Source organism: Lutra lutra, chromosome 4, assembly GCF_902655055.1.
Source record: "Lutra lutra chromosome 4, mLutLut1.2, whole genome shotgun sequence".
Classification (NCBI taxonomy): Eukaryota; Metazoa; Chordata; class Mammalia; order Carnivora; family Mustelidae; genus Lutra; species Lutra lutra.
In genome coordinates, this window is record NC_062281.1 from 162,126,647 (window position 1) to 162,134,674 (window position 8,028).

The 8,028-nt window shown below is 45.2% G+C and overlaps 1 pseudogene; it reads right to left on the minus strand.

Moving 5' to 3' along the window:
- Positions 1 to 4,390: 4,390 nt before the first annotated feature.
- Positions 4,391 to 5,008, minus strand: LOC125099215 (60S ribosomal protein L21-like; annotated as a pseudogene).
- Positions 5,009 to 8,028: the final 3,020 nt, after the last annotated feature.

Sequence of the window (8,028 nt, forward strand, 5' to 3'; positions counted from 1 at the left end):
CCCCTCCTCCTCCTCCTCCCCCTCCTCCTCCTCCTCCCCCTCCTCCTCCTCCTCCCCCTCCTCCACCTGATTCCGTTTCTCTCCGAGTCTGTGGAGTGCTTGACATGTAACAAAGGGTGGCCTGGAAGACCTCACAGAGAAGGTGACTTTTGTGTGTGTATGCATGTGTGGCAAAATACACATAACATAGTAAGATTTATCTTGCTAGCCTTTTGTAAGTGCAAGTTCAGTGGTATTAAGTACCTCCATCTCCATCATTATCTAGGGAATTCTTTCCCTATTCCCCAGCTGAAACTCTGTCCTCATTAAAGACCTCACTAATCTCTCCTCCTGCCAACCCCTGGAAGCCCTAGTCTACTTTTGACTACTCTAGGAGCTTCATATAAGTGAAATCATGCAGTATTTGTCTTTCTGTCCATTATTCTTCCTTAAAAGGACTTAGGGTCAGCAATAATTTTCACGTTGTTCAGTGGACAACGTTCAGATCTCACCTCACTGCCTCTCAGAATATTTTTTGCAGCTGACCACTGTCTACTTTCTGAATACTCTTGTCCCCCTTTTATAACATCATACTCACTTGGTTTTCCTTTGGTGAATTCTCTCTCCTCTGCCTCTGCCTATTTGTAAATAAATAGGTGCTGCTCAGGGCTTCAGTTACCATCTCCTTGCTGGATAATCTCCACATCTATGTCCCCCTTCCTAATCTTTATTCAACTGCTTATTTGCCATCTTGATTTGGATGTCCCTCTGTCACCTCATATTCAACATGCCCAACATTTTCCCTCTTCTTCTCATGCTCCCATCTCAGCACTTGTCCCACTGCCCTCCAGTGGTCCTATTCGGAAACCTACAGCATTTTTGAATCTTGCTGTTTCTCACCCCTCACCTCATTAATCCCCGTGTCCCTGCCCATTCTATTTCCATAACGTCTCTCAAGCCATCACCTCCCTCTTCATCCCTCTGTACCACCCACATGCAGGGCCTCACTGTCTCTGCATCACCCGGACACTACTAATTGCCTGTCTGGCTTTAGGTTTACTACTGTCCTAACCAGTCCCACCTTGTAGCCAGAGTTAGCTTTGAAAAATGTAGATCTGATTATGTTATTATCCTGCTTGAAATGTTCACTAAATTCTGCTTGTACTTAGGGAAAAGACCAAAAAAATTTCTCCTAGCTGATTAGCCGCTGACAATCTTTCCAACTTTTGGTGTCACCATCCAACCCCCACCCATACTGTGGTTTCTTGAAAGTTTCATCCTTCTTCCCACTCAGAACTTCAGTCTTTTTTGTTCCCTCCTGCCCAAGATACTTTCTTTCCCACTTGCCTTGACCCAGCTAACACTTTATCAAGCAGTAGGTCTCAGCTTAACTTGCTTGAGGATGTCTTCCAAGACCCCTAAGACTTATGTCCCGTGCCTCAATATTTATTAACGAACAAACTAAGGCCTCAAGGGGCAGGTGGGTGATTACCAGACTGCAGTTTTTAATATAGCCTCTAGGTGTCACCCACGACCTCTGCTTAACAGGGACTTTGCTGGGTACCAGGAAGGAGGGGCTGAGTTAAGTGTCCACCTGGCTGGCCCATCCATCCAGCTGGGAGTGGTTAAGGGAAGCCCAGCTTCTTCTCTTAGGTCTAACAGCTGCTCCACCTGCTCTGGGTCAGCTACCTTCATAGGGTGACCAGCCATTCCAGTTTTCCCAAGATTAAATATCCAGTGCTTCAAGGATGTGGAAATTTCAGTCCTTAAACTGGGACAATTCCAGGCAAACCATGGACACAGGGGCCAAAACTTCCATGTCTGCATGAGACTAAGGTCTAGACCTAACAGGAAAACTTAGCTATAACCCAACCAAGCTCATCACAGCAACACCACTGGTGGGCTGACCATGCAGCTTGGTCATTGTAAGAATTTAGGGACAGAAAGTATATACGCTTTTATTTTATTTATTTTTTAAATTTTTACTTATTTACTAGAGGGAAAGAGCTCGAGCATGACAGAGAGAGGGAGAGAGCTGGAGCAGGGTAGGGGGAGAGGGAGAAGCAGAATCCCTGCTGAGCAGGGACCCATTCGTGGGGCATGAACTTCTGGTCCTGGGATCAGAAAGTATATATATTTTAATGAGTATGAAGAGACCCACCTATGTCTGACATTGGTTGAGTGCCACTGGGCATAACACACACATATATTGTTTCTAATCCTCACAGAAACCCCAAGAGTACAGACGATAATTCCCCTTTTTGGAGATGAGAAAGTAAGACTCAGAGAAGTTAAGTGAACAGCCTAAGTCACACAGCTGCTAAGTAAAATGGTGAAATTCAAACCTATGTCTATCCAACTACAGAGCTCCTGCTATTTTCAATGAATCTACAACCTGGCCATTTCCCTCCTGCTCCATCTTCATTTAGGAGTCCTGAGTGTGTATGTAGGAAGCAAGAGGCAGGTGTAGATAGAAGGGATTTCGAGAGAGGCCTGTGATCAGGGCATGTGGGAAGTCCACAAAGCATAGACAGCTCACCTGTGCACTGATAAGTGGCTCTGCCATCTTGATTTAGCTATGAACGTAGCCTGGGGATTTCCAGGGAGGCCCCATCATAGGCTTGTTGTCCTTACACCAAGTTGTATCCTCACTGAGGAGCCAGGGTCGTGCTTCCTAGAGTCCAGGATGAATCGAGCCAGTTCTTATTTGATTGCAAATGGACATCTGGCCATGGGAGAGGCACAGGGGAGGAGCCATCAGGAGCTAGCCATGAACTAGAGGGACAAGTGAGGGTTAGGGGGTTAGGTGGAATTTGTGACAAGGGTCATGCTAAGCAATGTGGCTTGCCTAGAGCATGTGGCTTAGTAAATGATCACGTGCCTAAAGCAATGTGGCTTAGTAAATGATTGCAATTAATAATATAGCCAGACACTTCTCTTTCCCAGAGGTATTGTAAGGCTAAGTTTTATGTTTGCCTAGGTGGTTCTTTAGCAATTGAGCTGCTTCTGAATACTCAAGGAGAGTTGGTTATGTAGAATTATGAGCAGAGGACTGACTTCGGTTATGTAGAGGTATGGGCAGAGGCCTGACTGGGCTGGGCAAGGATCAGAGCCTTGATGGGCACTCAACTGGTCTGGCTGCCAGATGTCTACTCTGTAGGAGGTATACTAAGACTTTGGATTCCTTTAAGAATGTAAAGTTCTGGGGCGCCTGGGTGGCTCAGTGGGTTAAGCCGCTGCCTTCGGCTCAGGTCATGATCCCAGGTCCTGGGTTCGAGCCCCACATCGGGCTTTCTGCTCAGCAGGGAGCCTGCTTCCTCCTCTCTCTCTGCCTGCCTCTCTGCCTACTTGTGATTTCTCTCTGTTAAATAAATAAATAAAATCTTTAAAAAAAAAAAGAATGTAAAGTTCTCTGGCAAGAAAGTGATTTGGGTTAATGCCATTCCATTTTATTTTCTTGGTGATGTTCAAAGACTTTTTTTTTTTTTTTTTTAAGATTTTATTTATTTATGGGCGCCTGGGTGGCTCAGTGGGTTAAGCCGCTGCCTTCGGCTCAGGTCATGATCTCAGGTTCCTGGGATCGAGTCCCGCATCGGGCTCTCTGCTTAGCGGGGAGCCTGCTTCCCTCTCTCTCTCTCTCTCTGCCTGCCTCTCTGCCTACTTGTGATCTCTGTCTGTCAAATAAATAAATAAAATCTTTAAAAAAAAAAAGATTTTATTTATTTATTTGACAGACAAAGATCACAAGTAGGCAGAAAGGCAGGCAGAGAGAGAGGAGGAAGCAGGCTCCCTGCCGAGCAGAGAGCCTGATGCTGCGGGTCTTGATCCCAGGACCCTGAGACCATGACCTGAGCTGAAGGCAGAGGCTTTAACCCACTGAGCCACCCAGGTGCCCCTGTTCAAAGACTTTTAGTGTGCAAAAGCTGTCTGCAGACCTGGGCCTGGTGTGGGTTGGTGCCCTGTGGCCAGGTTCTGCCCGTGGCTCCCCTCTGCCTGTCAACTCATCAGAGAGCTAGAACTTAAGAAAGTCCTCCCCCGAGCTCTCTGCTCTTCCAAGCTGGACTTCCAACTTCTACCAGAGAACTGGGCCTCACACACAGGGGATAAAGAAGGGCTGGGGAGGAGGGAAACCCTCAGTAAAGCTGCCTTCTACACCGGACCCTTCTGTCCTTTATTTTCATATATTCCAACTTCACTAAAGGGAGGAGGATTTTGTGAAAGAGTCACCAACAATCTAGCATCACACTGATGTGGGACCTCTTGCCAGAAGCTCATGGAAGACAGCGACTTGGTTCAGTGGAAAGCACATGACTTTAGAGTCAAACAGAATTGGTTTCTGCTACTTTCTTATTGGGTGACCTTGGGAAAGTTACTCAACCTCTCTCACTTTTTTTTTTTTTTTTTTAATAAAGACACAAAGTTTGCTTTAAATATTTTTTGGGGGAAAGGACACTACACTTCTACTCAATTAAGAGAAACAATTTTACAGTCTTGAGGTCTTTTATTTTCTTTATATTTATCATGCCATGAATTCATAGGGAATGGGTTCCAGCAGTTCGGGCTCCTTTCCATCGGTTCTCACGAAATGTGCTTCTCTGGGTGGAGCAGGCTGACACTTCAGCTGAACCCAACTACCTTTCTCTTTGGCTTCCTTCTTTTTCTGATCATTTTCCTTTACACGCTTCAGGAAGCTATCTTGGCTCTTTGAATGTTTAATATGCTCAATGCGGACATTAATTCTCTTGGCAAGAATCTTGCCCTTAACTTGTTTGTTTACAACAATGCCAACAGCATGCTGAGTAACATTGTAGACTCTTCCAGTTTTGCCATGGTAACATTTGTGGGGCATTCCCTTTTGAACAGTGCCCATTCCCTTGATGTCCACAATATCACCTTTCTTGTAGATTCACATGTATGTGGCCAAAGGAACAACTCCATGTTTTCTAAAAGGCCTAGAGAACATGTACCGGGTACCTCTCCTCTTTCCCTTTGTGTTGGTCATTTTGGCAAATTACTGGAAGATGGCGGTTCAGGCCGAAACCACTTTTTTTTTAAAGATTTTATTTATTTATTTGACAGAGAGAGATACAGCGAGAAAGGGAACACAAGCAGAGGTAGTGGGAGAGGGAGAAGCATGCCTCCCATCAAGCAGGGAGCCCGACATGGGGCTCGACCCCAGGACCCTGGGATCACGACCCAAGCCGAGGGCAGACACCTGAAGACTGAGCCACCCAGGCACCCATCTGACTCTTGATTTTCTCAACTGATAAGTGGGAATCATAATAATGTCTGTGTCACAAGTTTGTTTTGAGGTTTAAATTTGTTAACGAATATAGATAAAGCCCTAAATCTGCTATATAAAAATATGATATTTATTTAGTGCTTATTATGTGGTGTGCCAGGTTAAATGCTTTATCAGCAGAGCATGGACTCATATAGCCCTATGAGTTGCAGACTTTCATTGTCTATGCTTTATAGCTGTAAAACTGAGACAGGAGGATATCGAGTAACCTGCCCAAAGTCACAGAGCTGGTAAATAGCAGATCTAGGATTTGGACCAAGACAATCAGGTTCCAGCTCAGGCACACTTAACTACCGAGCCATGATGCCATGTAGAATAAGGTTGAATAAAGAACAGCTATTACGATCATAGTAATTTAGTTTTAAGTGCTTTTTATATCCATGGTGCTAAGTGTTCATTATTAGCATATTTGGACGCAACATTTATCCTTTTTGTTCCTATTTTTTCCACAGCCATGGCAACAAAGAGCCTTGTGCTCGCTACAGCAGAGGATCCTGCTTTTGTCCGATCCGGTCCAGTGCGTCAGTCTCTGCAAGCAACAAAAGATGTGGCCACTGGCCGCATGTCCCTGCCCCCACTAGAGGACCGAGGCAGGCTGAGGCCCCTCTGGAATCAAGCTAGAAGAGCAGCAGACAGGTACAGATCAGCAGACTGAGAGCAGGGCTCACAAAAGGGAGGTCATGCTTAATAAGCCTGATTAATTTCTTTGAGTGGCAACAATGCAAGGGGACAGGGGTGAAAGGAGGGACAGTAATTCATCCTGATTCCAAGGCTCAGGAACACTGTTAAAACCAACACAGGGATTTTGTGGAATGCTGCTGGGGCCTGGAGGGCTTTGGTAGGGCTCAGCCTTGGGGCAGCTGGAAGGAAACTCAGTGAGTGGCTCATGGTGACCTGGTGAAGGGGAAACCCAGAACAGGGACAGGACACAACCTGTCCAATCTGTCCAAGCCATCTAACCAAGACAGAACTCTGACTTGCCTGTTAATTTCCTTCCAATGGCTTCCCACCATCTAAATATGGTATCATGTGAATGATAGTGAAACAATAAAAACTGCATTTATTTGATACTTACTATGCATGGGATGCTTTATAGAGAGGAAACTGAGGCAGAAAGCTGAAGAAATCTGCAGTCCCACAGTTATTAATATACACTGAGACTCTGGGACACCTGGGTGGCTCAGTTGGTTAAGCGGCTGCCTTCGGCTCAGGTCATGATCCCAGCATCCTGGGACCGAGTCCCACATCGGGCTCCTTGCTTGGCAGGGAGCCTGCTTCTCCCTCTGCCTCTGCTGCCACTCTGCCTGCCTGTGCACTCTCTCTCTCTCTAACAAATAAACTAAAAAGAAAATCTTTAAAAAAAAAATACACTGAGACTCTGACTTAGATTGCTCTCATAGGCCCTGTGTTGACCCCAAATATAGTTCCCATCCATTTATAACTATGTTTAATGGTGGATCTCTTCCATCAGACGGGAAGCTCCTCTGTAGCAGGACCCATAACTGATTCAGTCTCTGCAGTGTCAGCCCTTGCTAGATGTTGGTGATGCTGAAGCTCTTGTGTCCTTCTTCCTCTGCACACTCTCCCTAGGTGAGTTCATCCATGCTTTTGGCTTCAACTCTCACCTCCTGGAAGAAGACTATTAAAGCAGGCATTATGACTGCTTAACTTCAGTACCACCCTGGATGATTACTCTGAGCCCATCATATTAATATTCCATCTTTCTTGCCAGTAATTGGTTTACAGATGGGGATATGCTCTGGTCCTGTCCAGTGAGGCCAAGGGGACATCCTCTGGGGGGCTTCTGGGAAAGGTTTCTTCACTCCTAGGAGAGAACCCCTAGTTCTCTTTTAATAGTGAGTCTTCTTCCTGGGAATGTTGTCAAGCCTGAATGTGAACTGTAACTAAGGCAGCTGTTGTACTAACAGCTGAAGAGGCAGCGAACAGCAAGGATGGCAGAGTGCAGAGCTGGAAGGAGTCTTTGTCCTTGGCAGCGCCCAGTCTGCCAACCCCAGAGGCCACCCTGATGCTGAACTTTCTCAAACAAGGGAAATTAAATATTATTATTGCAGGAGCCATTGTGAATGAGCTTTTCTGATGTTTGTGGCAGAAAGCATTCTTACCGATACAACCAAGGCAACATTATGGCCTTTGTGGTTCCTACAGAACAATTTCTTTTTAAATTACATTTTATGATTGTATTGGTATAAAGATGAATATATTAATTTTGTACAATAAAACATCTTTGACTTAAAAGTTTGTTTTTTTCTTCTGATTTAAAGGAGATTAAAGCATTTTTTATGGACCTCTAAAAGTATTGGAGAACTAATGGGCCTAGTGTGCATAGTAGATAGAAGGGCCCCAGATACAACTCCCAAATATCCATCTCCAGTCCATACTTCCCTTTTGACCTTCAAATCTTCACATCTAACCATTTATTGATAGTTCCATGTGGGTGTCTTACCTCAAATTTAACATACCCATAATTTTACACACACCTTCGTTTTGTCTGAAGGAACTACTCACCAGCCAGCTAGTTGCATCAGTCAGAAACCTGGGACCCCAACCTCTGTCACCCCATGCCCAATCCATCACCAAATGCTTCAATTTTCCTTCTAAAATGGCTCTTAAAAGCATTTACTCGCTTCCATTTCCACTTCTATCTCCACCCTTATTGTCCATGTTGCCAGCCTCTCTTGCCTAATTACTGACATGGACCCTAATGGTATCCTTGGATCTTATCCTCC